The sequence below is a fragment of the Coloeus monedula genome (assembly GCF_965178545.1).
Source record: "Coloeus monedula genome assembly, chromosome: Z".
NCBI lineage: Eukaryota > Metazoa > Chordata > Aves > Passeriformes > Corvidae > Coloeus > Coloeus monedula.
In genome coordinates, this window is record NC_138822.1 from 49035451 (window position 1) to 49050613 (window position 15163).

The 15163-nt window shown below is 39.8% G+C and overlaps 1 protein-coding gene across 10 annotated transcripts in view; it reads right to left on the reverse strand.

Annotated features, from left to right (window-relative positions):
* SEMA4D (semaphorin 4D) overlaps positions 1–15163 on the reverse strand; it is a 102155-nt gene that overhangs the window by 47600 nt on the left and 39392 nt on the right. The gene's annotated exons all lie outside the window — the stretch shown is intronic.

Below are 15163 nucleotides of genomic sequence, written 5' to 3' on the forward strand. Positions count from 1 at the left end.
CAAGCTGGCTGATACATACTCAGTACAAAATTATTCAGCACTTGCATTACAGTAGCAATTACTGATACTGGAAGAGTCTGGGACCCCTCACATGCTGGTACAGGATGTACTAAAGAAAGGTTAGACACCAGCAAGCCCCCACACACAACTACCGTTACTAAATTCAAACAGAGCAGTTCCAACACTCTCCTGCATTATTAAATAACTGTATGATGCACAAGCTTAGGAAAGAGGATCTGGACACGGACAATGAAACCTGGCATGCTCATATTTATTTTGCTGTAATCACAGGAGAAGAATGGGGCACTCTGAAGCCATCACAACTGGGCGCAACAACGCATTTATCCCAAGACTATTCCAGGTAACATGCTTCTAATATGCAGACCCGTAACACTGTTACATCAGACTATATTTAGCATACGTATTTCCTAGTGCTCATCCAAGCACTTTTAGAATGGTGTGAGCCATGTGAAGGGGCAGTGTTTTTTAAATGCAAGTCATTGTGGGTCTGAAGTAGATTTCACTGAAGTCAACAGTAAGGAGGTTCCCAAAGACGCAAGTGGTTAAGATGGTGCACCTGACAAAAAAAATCTTCATTGCACTTCTGAAGACTTCATTCTTGATCCAGAAGATTGTAATGATTCACAAGACAGAGGCCCGAGAAGAAAAAGGCCAGAGAAAATTATAAGAAACAGCTCAATACTGCAGGTCTCTAAGGAAAGGGAGAGCCTAATACAGGGTCTTTTCCAGAGATCTTCAACAGTCCATGTTTTGTGGCTACCAATATGGTAAAAGGCATCAAACAGCTACATCAAACCCACTTTTGCTTACAAAACAGTATTTTCAGTATCTTTTGGGTCTTTGGGGCTATAAGGAGGGCAATCCAGTCTGATTCTCCCCACAATCTTTTTTCAACAAGATACACCACAAAAATCTATCACCCACCTATGTTATTACCAACTGGCTACTTTTCACAAACGGTAGCAGAATATAACTGACTTATTTTTGGTATAAAAAGATCCCATCCACTTTTCATTCTGTTGAAAACAAACCAGAGCAGGCAAACTGTAAATCATCTAATCAGTTATTAAGCTCTCCACAAACCAATTTACACCAGATCATTTCTATGGCTGTAGCTACTCAATATTTAAGTGAACACGTTAAATTTACAAAATATTCCTGCTTGTCACAAGAGGACATCAATCAACATAGCCAGTCAGTATGACTACAGGAGTTTTCAGATCCCAGTATGCCTCCTTATAGTTTACTGCTCACACGGCAAACTATAATCATCTACTTTAGCTGCAGGTACCTCAAGGGAAAAAGAAAATTCTCTTTTGCCTCTCATGAGAAAGAGCTTCCAGCAGCCTATAGCTTGTACAAGCACTTTTCATTGTAACAAAGCACTTGCATCTAAATGAATTGCTACAGTAGGTGTGAAACTCCTCTGAGAAGTCTAGCAGCAAATTAGCTAACCTATGTACTTTCCTGGCTTACTTTAAACAGCCTTACATGGAGGTTTTCAAGTCTCCACAAATAGCTCCAGGTTTCTGAACTGTGATCTGAGGTCACTGGGGACTGAAAGACAGGTAGGCAGATGGCTGGAGGTCAGGCCAGCTCTCAGCCAGCCTCTGGATCTCCACAGAGAGGGAATGATGCAGATCAACTGCTGGACTTCCAAGCTGTGGCACCTCAGCTCAAGAACTCTGCTCCCAAGAGTAGTCCATCCCTCCTCAGTGTGGTCCTTGGGAAGCGGTCACTAACCACCAGTGTTTCTTGCAGAGAAGCCCACAGACATGGGGCTGGATGTGAGAGGGTGGCTGGGCTAAGGTGAAGAAGGGTGGTTTGTAAGTAGGGGCTCATTCCTCTCCTTTGGTCACGCTGCCATTGGCTGCTTGTGAGGACACCATTTGTAGCCATGCTGCACACATGAGTAACTACTCCCTGCTTGCCAGAAGCTATGACATAATTAAGCCCTTTAATCCAACTTGAGTATGAAATTAAACATCCATGTAAGCACTGCAGGTTGGCAGACATCCTTCAGGTCCTCTTGTTTGACCCAAACCTCACAGGTGATCCTTTACAGCAGGCACTGCAGGAGCTCCTCAACAAACCTTAGACCCTGTCAGGTTTTAAGAGTACTTAAGTCTAAACTTACCAGAAAAAAAAAACCCAAAACTGTTTCTTCTGGCAACAATTACTTAAAGCTTGAGGAGAAGAATTACACCTCGAATAGCTCATTATTTTGACAACTGTAACTAAGTCTTCAAAGATTAAAGAAAACACCTACTGGATTATAACTGAAAGACAGCCTGGAATACATTATGTAGAATGAAAGGATAGTCACCTTAACGAAAATTTTCATCAAAGATCCACAATCCTTCATATATGTGTTTGCATACACTTTATTTATTTGAAGACCTTCTCATCTGTCAAATTCCAAAGCACATTAATGCATTACAAGATACTTCAGGCTGTCACATCCTACTTGCATTAAAAAAAAAAATCCAAAGAACAACTAACATGTACTACTTTTCTTTCTGCACATCAATTACCATCCAGATCAGTAGCATTTCTTTCATTTTCTGTTCAAGCACACGCCTGCTGTAACCATGTCCTAGTGATTCTAACTGAAAAGAAGAAAGGAAATTTAAGAAAACTAGCTTATAAACAAATTTTCTTTACTCAGAGGTCTCTTTGGGAGCCCATGGAGGCAAATTTTAAGTTTGAGAATATTTCTAGTGTTACAGCATTATACACTAACCTTTGTGAAATACGATTTCCAGATAAATATACCTTGATGATCACAACTAGAGCTGTATTTGCTACCTATATCTCAAGTCAGCCACAATCTACACATACCGGCTTTCTTAGAAAAACTATTTTAAAAGCTTACATGGAAGCCACAATAAAGCCAACATACAGCTATGAGTAACTAAGGCTGCACAGACAGCTGCCCACAGACAGTGTCTCTCACTTAGAACTTTCCTGTGAATGCTGTATGTGGTTTAGAGTTTCAAATGACATGAAAAGGTAGGCTAGACTACAAACTTCAAGAACAGTGCATATTACCATCAATTATATTTAAATAATTGATCTAACATACCAAAGTAACAATTGCTGACACGGCCGTAACTTCCACTGCTCCCACCCACTCTGGATGGGGCTGATTACACCTGCTAACCACCTGTGCAAGACACCGGGGGTGAAAAATCAAGTAACAAACATGCTACAAGACAAAGAGCAAAGCTCAAATGTTTTTTCCCCTTTCCTGCCTGCAAAGTTTACTTTTCATAAAAACATCCTTATTTCACAGACCCATTTACTGGCCTATCAACACCCCTCTACTTTTTCTAAAGATTATAAGAAAGATAAGTACATGAGCTTTAACCTGAAGCAGAGGCCCATCCTAAACCTTGTTCTGAAACAACAAAGTAAAAAAGCTCTGTTAGGTCTCAAAAAGACATCTCAATCTAGCCCAAACTGTGCTGGGATCCTCAGTTTTAATTCCTGTCACCTCGGCCCTCCTCAGATCTCACAAGCATCTTCAAAAAAACCAAGAAAAACAGAGACTAAACTGGTGACACAGAGATACAAATGCCTTCTGTATCCAATGGCAAAATACAAATATCAAGATTGGGCCAGCTACTGCCATGATGAGAGTTTCTCCATTTTTAAGGATATTAAGAGAATCTGTAGTTAAGCAACTTACTTGGTGTAAAAAAAATCCCATCCAGCTTGCATTCTGTTGAAAACAAACCAGAGCAGGCAAACTGTAAATCATCCGATAAGTTATGAAGCACTCCACAAACCAATTTACACCTTAACTTCCATAAAACTGAACAGGAGCTTTCATTATAGTATCTATGCATCCCAACCCTTCTTCAGGAAAGGATTTGGTTCTGAATCAAATTCCAGTAAAGGTAGAGAAAAAACTGTGTGAGAGCAAGAGCCACAGTGCAGGAGAGAAGAAATGAGGATGCACAAATGCATAAAGAAAGTAACAAGTACAAGCACTTTTGCTTCAGATTAATCTTTTTAAACCACCACTGCAGGAACATGTAAAATTTTTATGTATTCACATAACCTTTGCTTAGGGAAGGAAACAATTCAGAAGCAACACTGGAATATTCTGGTCAATAAAAACATAGTCTTTGAAGAGCAGAGATCACTGTGACCACCTCCATATTCACCATTTTTTTTTACCTCAACAAGGTCAAAATAAAGGAGACAACTACTAAGCCTCTTGTCATAAAATCCCATGTAATTAACGTCTCCTCCTTCTATCAGAAAAGGAGCAATCCTGGAAATTATTTGCTGGTTAAAAAACCTGCACAAGAATTAACAGCAGGTCAGCCTTCAAATCTTACTCTTGGTATTCAACGAAAAGTAACAGGAAACGTAAGTCTAAATTCTGCCTGTATTTTTCGCTAATGTTCTTTATCAGATGTTCTTTAAGCTCTCTAAAAGAAAACCAAGAGTTAAAAAGCCCTAAAAACCCCACAAAACCATCTGTCTTACCCAAAAGACTATCAGCTGCCAATTATGGGGAAACACTTCCTAATATTAGTAAGAGAAGTTACCTACTTCTGTATTCATTCTGACAACACACCAACCCAGGAAAGCTAAAACTAAGGTCAATATGCTGTACTATACCACCTGTTTTCTTAAGAGCTTAGATCAAATATTTTGTCCCTTTCAGAGAACGCCATTTGTTGCTTTTCAACTATACAATACTACAGCATTTCCTGTTTTTACTTTTCTGGATTCTTTACATAAACTGCATTAGCAGTGCTTACAGGTGATAGTCCGAATATATTTAAGAGAGTTATCTAAACATAGATTACAAAACACCTAGATTTCACAGTATTTCATATTTAGTATTTTTCAGTGCTGCCTTGGTATTTTTTTCTCTTGCCTTGAGAAACACAACGCCCCTTGAAAAAAAAACAAACCAAAAACAAAAACAAAAAAACAAAACAAACAAAAAACCAAAAAAAAAAAACCCAAAAAAACCAACAAACACAAAAAAAACCACCCAAAAACAAAAAAAAAAACCCAAACAAAAAAAAAAACCCACCAACACCAAAAAAAGCCCCACGCAGGCAAGGAAAAGACATGAAGAATCTTTAGTGTTCTTTAGAAGTGAGTATTTTACCATCCTGATAGTGCAGAAAAACCCAGTTATTCAGTATCAGATTCTAGTTTTTCAGGCTTTCAAGCCAGTTTTTAAGAAAACATGCCAGTTACTGACAGGTCCCAGACTCAAGTTTCTTGATTCTCAGAGGAGGCAAATACAACAACAACCTTTTGCCCACAGCAGCAATTTTCAGTACCAAAACATCTTTGGCAAGTTTGCCCACTGAGAACACTCAACTTGGTAAGCTGTATATATCCCTACACACTGTCAATACCATGCACTGCTCAGGGACACAAACAATGAGACAACACAATGCAAAACCAGCTTTAAACTAACTTTAAAAGCACATTCAAAACACTGCCTTCCTTTTTCTTTTTTTCCTAAAGTTATCTGGCATTAAGTGGAACAGAAGGAAAAAGAGGAGTAATTTTCATCTCAGCACATAAAACTACAAGCCAGTACTTCTTCAACTGCACAGCAAAACATTTTACACCTTAAAGAGAAGCCTTGGAAGAGGTTACCTGTCCGTCTGAGAAAAAGCTTCTGTGCTGAAAAAAACAGGCAACTTCAGTTTGAGGAGCCAGAGAATCAGCTCCCTGGTTGTGTAAGACATAGCACAACTTCCCTGAGGGAGCTGCACAAGGTTGCTGAAGTAGGGAATTTGAACCAAGTTATTCAAAACAGTGGAGAAGTAACGAAAACAAAACTTAACTGTGTTTGGCTATGTCAAAGTCAGAAATTGAACCTTGCAGCAGTAGTTACTATTAAAAAAAATCCCAATTAAAATTCACAGATGGAATTCACCCATTTTTTTGTAAAACCAAAACTCTTTATGTCCAAAAAAACCCTAAAAAGCTATAAAAAGGGATTTCCTCAAACACTACAAGTTCTGTAAGGACATCTCTGATTTATGAACAGGTAAAATTTGTTCTACTTCTGAGCATCTCTATCTTACTACCCTGCATCACACCTGCCTTATCACACATGCCACTTTGAAATTATCTACCCCTCATGTTCAATTGCACAAATCATAATGCAATGAGAATGTCAATAGAACTGGTTAGAATGATACTTCATAGCATGATAAAAACACGCCCATTCAATAGTAAGACAACCAGAATGGACCACAGGAAATTCATACATTCTTGAATCCTCCTGTACCACACTCCCAGTTACATTTGGGATGAAGAACTACAACAACCAAATGCCAAACAGGTCTGTGATAAAAATTTTGAGTTCTCAGTTTTGGATGCAGAGAGGGCATGGAAACATCAACCCTCCCAGTGCTTCACCTGTCACTCCACAGAGCTGCTTCTACTGCCCAACACGCACAACCAGCTTTGCATTTGACATGAATCATGCTGCCTGAACAGTAAAATCTGCAATTCTTCCTCCATCTGGCATTACACACATTTAAGGTGGTGCAGTAAAACCCTCTTTCAAAACACTTTTTCCTCAAGTAATTGTATTTCTATGGCAGTTAACTGAAGAGTCACCATCAAATGCTGTCAATTCTCTTTCCAAAGCTCCAAGCTGAAGCCAGTGCCTCTATGCATGTGCTGTTTGTTTTGTAAGCTGTTTTTTCAGAACAAGTTTCACTACTCGTGTTTCCATACAACAGAGACAGGGGTGTTAAGACTTGCACAGAACATCAATTCCTTTTTTCCTGTCACCCAGTCGTGGGATAAAGTCATACTTCTCAAAGCAAACCCAGTCTTGGCTTCTGAACTTATTTCCACTGAAAACCTGATACAGAATAAAGAATTAACAACAACAACAAAACATACTAAAAGTGGTAATTTCCCTCAGGTCTGCTTACCCTTCCATTAATAAAAATAACAGAAACATCTTTTTTTCTACCTTCCATACCCATTCTTTTGATACCTGACTTTCAGACAACAAATGTAAAATTCTATTTTCAGATACCACATCAACAGCACAAAGAAGCAACACAGTTTTCAAGTTTTCATTGCACTGACACAAGTAGAGTTTGACATTCTCAGCTCTCATGCCTGGTCTACCACCAGGTAACTATTTTTTTCCTCTTCCTCCTGCAGTATACCACTTGCAGTATGAGGTAACTCACTCTTGTTAATACAGCACATTTAGGCTCTATACGTTCTAGACACCAGCTGATAAATTACATTAACATCTGAGTTTTAAGACACTCATCATAAATTTAGCAATGAACCAGGGTAAATGGCTTAAAACAATCATTCCCTGGTTCCCCGAACAGGGCTGGGAAATACAAGCAAGATAACTGCTCTCCTTCCTTACAGTTTCAAGATGTCCAGCCTGCTTACTTACACTGTCCTGCCTCTGGCCACTCCTGTCCTCTGGTCTCCATCCATCCCTAATTCCCAGCCCAGACCTATACCAGAGGTCAACTGATCAACTTCCAAAGGCAAAAAATGTAGTCTGGGGAGGTGCTGGATCAAGGGAGTTTAAATCCACCCACAGTGCCCCTTTCAGCAGCCATGCTAGCCTGTGGCAGTTGAAATGTAAGTGGAACACCACAGGAGACATTAAGTCTGGGCCTTCCTTGGGCAGGGGAAAAAAAAAAATGGGAATGGCAAATAAGTGTTAAGACTCGCTCCAAGTCCTCCTTGCCTCATCTCAGGGCCAATATAAGAAAAAGTGAGGAAGAGATAAGCCATCCTGGCTCATAAAAGAAAACCCTGAAGGACTGAGGGCTGTATATTATTAGGCCTGTGACACATGTAATGCAGCTCTCCCTTCTAATGCTGCATAGCAGCCACCAGGTATGGACCTTTCTGCAGGACTGCTTGCCAAAAAAAAGATATTGAGAAGACAGAAGTCCACCCAAGGGTAATACCACTTCCCCAAAGAATAAATACTGCTCTTCTGCTGCAATACTGTTAGAAAAACAATTTACTTTATTCTGCCAGTGACAAGCGACTACAATTCCTTCTCATCAGCTAAACCCTGGCCACAAGCACGTTAACCCTTAAATTTCCTTGCATATTTAAGAAACTCCACTGTCTCTGAAGGACTGGCAAAGATCACATATCATGGTAAAACCGCATGTCCCAGCCAACCTCACTGAAAAATGGACATATGAAGTTTAGGGTCAAAATTCAGAATTCACCACACACTGCAAAGGTCATTTTAAATAGCTGAGATCTTGACAAGAGATTATCTCCAAAAGCAAAATGCAACTCATATTTTCTTGCCAAGCATGACAGAAATGCAGTAAAATAGCCTTGAAATTTAAGAAATCATCATTTCACCTTAACAGATACACTTAATGCAGGCAGCTTCAGCAGCAAGCATTTTAAAAGGTTTGGGATTTCGCTGTGTTTAAGGTTCTGCTAGGTCAGAACCGAATTCTCCTTTTTTACTGTGTTAAAACCTTTACATCAACCCTTGCATTTTTTATGCTGAAAAGTAACAGAACCATACTTCTGAAATAAGCCACTAATGCTTTCCACAGACAGCACAGACATGGGCTTTTACAAATCATCCTTAGATTATTTTATCGTTGCTCACTAACAACCTTTGCTGTTTTTTGAACTATGTACAGCCAGGGAATCTGCACTCTTCTGTAAGATATACAAAGAAATTATAGATACCAGCAAATACAAAAATGTTTGCACAGAAAAGAATTTGTTAAACATAAGCAGAATTCAGTTAGCAACAACTCAGCAATGACTGACTCTAGAGTTTGGAAAAAAAAAAAAAAAAAACAACCAAAACCCTCTGACTCTGGGGTATCTTCCACAGATGCAGTGATTCATCGTGTGCTGTTACATCTATTCTATGGGATTACAGAGCATCGATCTTAACTGTTCCTGCCTCAATACAACCCTTGTGTTGGTATTAACAGTGCAAAGGTCATTCTGACCTTTACGTAGTAACTGGGTATCAGGTTTTGCCCATATTACTGCTTTCCATACGTCCAAAAACACAGGTGCAGATCTTTCAGTACAAGTGCTTCAGGTTTCACATGAAATTATGTGTGAGCATGTCAGGGACAGGATTAATAGAAGCTTTGCTCACAGAACATTCTCATGAGCATTACTGGGATTTTAACTCCTACAAAGCCGAAAATGAGCTTTTTCTTATGCCAAATGAAATGCTGCAGAGAGTAATTATTACACTCGACGATTAACTTTCAAAACCTTGTTTGCACTATCATTACAGATATTTTAACAGGAGAAATAGGAGATACATACACCACAGAGGTTCTGCCTCAAACTTTGTTGACAAAGCACATAATTACTGCAAGTTTCTAGCCTTTGAAAGCTGAATTTGAGGGGTTTTAGCATTACAGAAAAGCAGAACTGGAAAATTACATGAAGGCATTAGAGGCAAGATGAGATTTATGTGTTTCCTCCAAGGTTTAGTGCTCAACAGAGAAACAAATCTTTCCTTGGCAAAGCTGACCTCCAAATGCCACAGCAACCACCATTCATGTCTTATCTCAAACCACAGATTCCCACCCCAAAACACTTACAGCTTTCACATTTCAAATGCCAGAGTGGAAAAATTAGGTTAAGCTCAGCCAAATGCAAAAATTAATCCCAGACAAGAGAGATTATGTTAGAGAATTCAGTGGAAATTAATGTGACTTGTGAACCGGATTCTGCATAGGTGTTCAAGCCATTAGCTGCTTCCCTGTATCCCTTCATATCCTTCTGAGGTCGTCACATTACCAGAAAATATGCAAAGAAGAACATCCTTGAGACTGCTATATCCTCTTTCCTTGCTGTACAACACAGAACATGTAGAGACAGGAGTCAAGAAGATAACCTTCACTGTCTGTATTCCAAGTGTCATTCTACACTGCAAAATATCCTTCTCTTCTAAAGTGCACTTAATAGAGCAAGAAACAAACAAAAGCCCCCATACAGCCTATAAAATAAATGGGCCCTGTCTACAAAACAAAACGAAAAATCATCCTTCTACATTAATTCAAATCAATTAAAACTTTTAAGTGGAAAGCTCTTTATGGATGTATTAATTTTCCAAATTTAAATTTCAATTGTTATGCAGCTCATTTCCTAAAAGTCTGGTGTTTTGTTTTGGGTCTGTTGGTTTTGGGTTTTTTTGGGGTTTTTTTTTTTGTTGTTGTTGTTTTTTTTAATAAGGGCAGATTTATTACAGTAAACAAATCAATGACTCTTACTAAGCATTGGTTTCCTTCTCACTCTTCCTTGACACTTCCCCCAATTTTCTCTAATTGGAATATTAGCTTTAAACTACTGCAAGAGTTTGTAACAAAACAAAACAATGTCCCATTATTAAAATGTGAGCCCAGCTAGATAATGTTATTTATTTGTGGAGTTGCTTCTGATACAGAGTTTTCTTTCCAGATAACTATTATCTACACTTCTTTTAATCCAGAATTTTTTTTTATTTTCAGAAATTGAAAACCACTGACCTTCAAGTTTCCTATACAATGTGCAGACTTGCAGTTAGAATTTAAATCTACTAACAATCAGCTTGCTTTATTATAAGTCATTCAAGGTAACCACAAATATACTTACTACAAACTGAAATCAGCACTCCAGACTAACATCCATGTATTAGCTGCTTTCCTACTGCTCCTCTACAATTTAAGACAGAATGACAGATTTCATTATTTTTGTTGCTAAGAATCCTGTCTCCCGTTGGACTGTTTGCTAGCGAGCTTCATTTAAGCTTCCTTATTCTTAAAGGCTGCAGACATATTTCTGCTTGGTAAAACACTGTCTTTAACAACAGATTTGTTGTTCAATGACACATGAGAAACTGTGCTACTGTTCGCATGCAGTGGTCTAAGCTGCTCACCAGCAAGGTCAGCCAACTGCACACCTCGAGACACAACACAAGCTGCTCCTTTACTGATCACAAAACTCACCTGATTTCCCTCTGAGAAACCCTAAAACTAATAGTCACTCTGCAAAAAAATTAAAGGTACTGGAGTATCTGTGCTCAAACAGCTTCTTTATCTTTCTAATACAATGGACATTATGTCCTTTACCATTAGCTCTTTTGAGCTACAGCACTTTAAAAGTATCTGAATAAGTTAAAGTTTTTAGAATCCTAACATGCTTTGAAAGGCTGGTGGCATATCCAACATTTGAGTGACAGAAAATTGTTATGCAATTTCACAACAGCTGACCCCTCCCTCAAGACTGCTAGCAAACACTTGTCATGCTGTGTCACCTTAGATGATGTTAAATGGCATCACCCCTCAGTAGCAAAAAAAGCCCTTGCTTACTTTTGTGTTAGAATGAAACAAAGAACTTAAAACGTTAACACTTGAAAGTACTGCTAAAAATGAACCTTCTGCAAGAAAATGACACACTTATGAAAAACTAAAGAATTATGTTTATTTCATATATGTTTCAGCAGTGATACAAAAATTTCTTTTTGCGGACATTCACCTAAGTTCTCCAAATTATTTGAGATGGACAGGGAACAAAAGATGCATCTCCTGTTGTTTCTCAAGAGTATGAAAACTGGTTGCTTCATTCTACCTACTAAAGGATTTTTTGCAAGATTTCCTACAGGAACCCTTCCCGTCTAACAAGAGAGAGGCTTCATAGGACACTTCCTGAGAAAACATGTTCTGAAAACAATGCGGTCAGCTCCTGACCAAGATGAGCTGCTGACTAGCAATTGCTCACACCACTCCTTGGGTGATGGGTCTTTTTTCACCCAAGGCCCAGAACTTGTCATTGGCATTTATCTTCTCTCCAGTGCTCTGGTACATTTCCAGCTATCAGAGACATGCATTATGTTTAAGCTTCTCTGATACATGACAGTGCAGTTGCCAGTTCCGTGTCTGACAGAGTGCAAAAGCCTGGGATCAACTGTTTCACCTCCAAAGGACGCGGTAACTGCAAAAACAGAAAGTGACCACGCCTGGGAAAGCAGCTACTCAGCAGAGCACTCCACCAGCTCCTGTGGCACACAAAGGCTGCCAGGAAACCTACTGAAGTGTCACAATGGACTCAATGAAAGCCTCTTCTTGCTAGGGCACTTGAACAACAGTTCAAAAAAGCAAAATTTTACTGATCAGAAAGACTTGAAGACTTCAGCAGCTCCAACAGAAAGAGGGTGAGAAGCCTGCCTACTGAGGATTTTCATGTGGCTTGTAAACGTTACAATTTGGATAATTCAGTGAAAGTTTGCACCACTTTCAGCTTACACATCTCAATGCTTATGTCACTGAGCAAGCAATTCTCTCCTAAGCCACTTCATAAGGTTTCAGGGGGAAAACAAAGTTTAATAAACATTATTTATCAGTCCCTTTAACAGTCTGAGGAGCTGGCAGCATTTCCTGTGAGCACCTCCCATCACCTGCCATCCACCTCCATGAGGCTCTCCCAGCCACTCACCACACTCCTTCCTTCACACCTATCTCGACACCTACCAGAGCTACCTCATTGCAGCAGCCACTCCTTTGCCACCACAGGACTCTTCCAGCTGCACCCAACGACCCAAGCCTGCCACAGAGTAGTACAACCACACCTTCAGTACTTACATGCAAACTTAGAAAACACCCATCAGCAAAAACAACCTCATGTATATGAATGCAGAGAGGTTTGAAAAAAGTGCCTGTTCTTTCAGCAGCACTCTATCTGGTCTTCTAGCAACTAAACCCTGTGCCCTGAATAAACCCATCTCCATGAGCTGCTGGTAAGTGAGAGACGCAGATGCAAGCAAAGACCCCATGCCAGCCCCTCTACTCTCTTCCATGCTGCCAGAAGAGGCCAGCTGGACTCTCTCCCATTGCTGTGCAGGGTCCTGTTTCATAATTTTGACTCCAGGATGACTGACAAATTTTCAGACCAACAAGCAACAAGAAGCACTCTCTCAGACAGCAAAGCACATAGCCTGTTCTTGGGATATCAACAGCAAAGATGCACGATTTCAAGGAATAAATATGCTGTCATTTGGATTGCCTCACTGAGAAGGTACTAAACAACCTAAAGCTGAATATTTTTCAGGTGAAATGCTCATCCAACAGGAAGTCTGTAGTCCTCCAATCCTTGCCCTGCCAGCTTGAAATTGAGACAAGTAAGATTACAAGATCTTAAAGCAATCTATGCAAACAGATAAAGCAAACACTTCAGTGTGTTACTGCAGCACACTGGAAGACTTAACCAAAACACAAATACTGTTTCTCAAAGGAAGAGGTCTTCACAGCTGCAGAGTACCATGGAAGAACATGGAGTTGTTTCTGCTGCTAGCTTGCCAAATTTAAACAGAAAATAGCAAATAAAAATGCTTAGAGAATATAAAATATTGTCAAACCCCATTTCAATAATGTCAATTATATGTCAATGTTTGTAGTCCAAAAGATTAAACTCTATTGGATCAGAAAGGATGACATGTCACTTTTAGAAGGCTGTCTGTGACAATTATATCCATGAGACTGCAGAAGGCTGATCACCAGCAGAGGGAGGATAAAGCAAGTCTACAGGCCTGAAAGTCAGGTTACTAGTCCATTCTGCAGACAATACTATAGTCAGGCCAGGGTTTACACAGCATTCAGGCTCTTAATCTACACAGTGGATAATGCTGCCCATCAACCAGGACTTGAGGAAGCTAGTGTAACAATGACTCACTTTTTTGTACCTAAAACAGAAACAACCACCACTGATGAGCAGGATTTGCATTAAGCACTAAAGAGAACAATACAAGAACAGAACAGGCACAGCTTGTTTGGGCTGTAACATGCCACGTGGTACAGCAGAGATAAAAACTAAAAACAAAAATAAAATTTAAAAAAAACCTGACAGCTGTTTCAGAGGAAAGCTATCTTGTGAATAAGACAAAGAATAAATTTTTAACCAGGACACTCTACAGTCCCATCATCATAAAGATCTCAGCCAAGAGAAGCAGCAGCACAGGAGTTCAGGGAAGGGAGCAAAAGGACAAGGAACAGGCAATTGCAGTTACTCAATTACGCACAACCTGAAGCTATGACTTAAGGCTGCATCCTTGGAGTACTGGCCTTCCTCCCACCCTGCTCCTGGGCCACTTTCTGCAGCAGCTCAGAGTAGTGTGAAGCTGTTCACACCTATGAGCTGCAACACTGACAACTAGATCAGAGTTGAAGGAGTGAATACTGGAACACCAGACTCATTTTCCTTTGCTGTGTATTAGGAAAAATCTGGAAACAGGGCAGACTCTGACTAAGAATTATTTGCACTCCAGCCTTAGCAGACATTTTATCTTCTTAACATACGGGTCATTATTACATCGCCAGTTTCAAGGAAGCTGATAATCCACTCCACCAGCACACAAAAACACTACCAAACTAGCAAAAATGTTCTCACATGCTGTGTATTATATGGTCCAAACCAAGGCTGACCAGACACACAAGAGGCATCTGATCTGCAATAGGTCTGCACACACCCTTTCCTTTGCTTTTGCTTATAGAGGGTCTGTGGTTGACAGAAGCTAAACAGAGAATTTCCATGTGCCGAAAGATTAAAGCTAGACTGCAAAGTGACAATCATTTCTGCCTTTATGAGGAAAAGGCCATGGTTAGAACAAGCTGAGTGAATTTAGTTAAATCATAACCACATTAAGCCATTCATCTCTGTGCAGAATATCCCAGGCTTTGCAGCTAACATTTCTCTACGTGAATGGATAGAAACATTTGCTCACATAAGCTGGTTAAATGTGATTCAGCCCAGATGTCCGAACGGCAGCAGTTTTTGTTGTGAGATGTTTGCAAAACATCAATAAGGAATGACAGACACAAATACATGACTGAGTTCCTGTACAGAGGACGTGCAAGGCCTGGCGTTTAACAAGACTACTCTTCATAGCACATACTGCTAATGCTCACTGATGTACCAGAACTACGGTTATACAACATTCAGTTCGTGTTCAAATGAAAGGTGAAAATGGATACAATCCAGAATCTAAAACACCTGACCATTAGTGTCCCCACACACTCATGCAGAGTGCTGCACCTGTCAGCAACAAGGAGGCAGAGAGACAAAAGAGGTAAGAAAAATGCTGCCAATCTTGGAAAATACCTGATACACACTATGG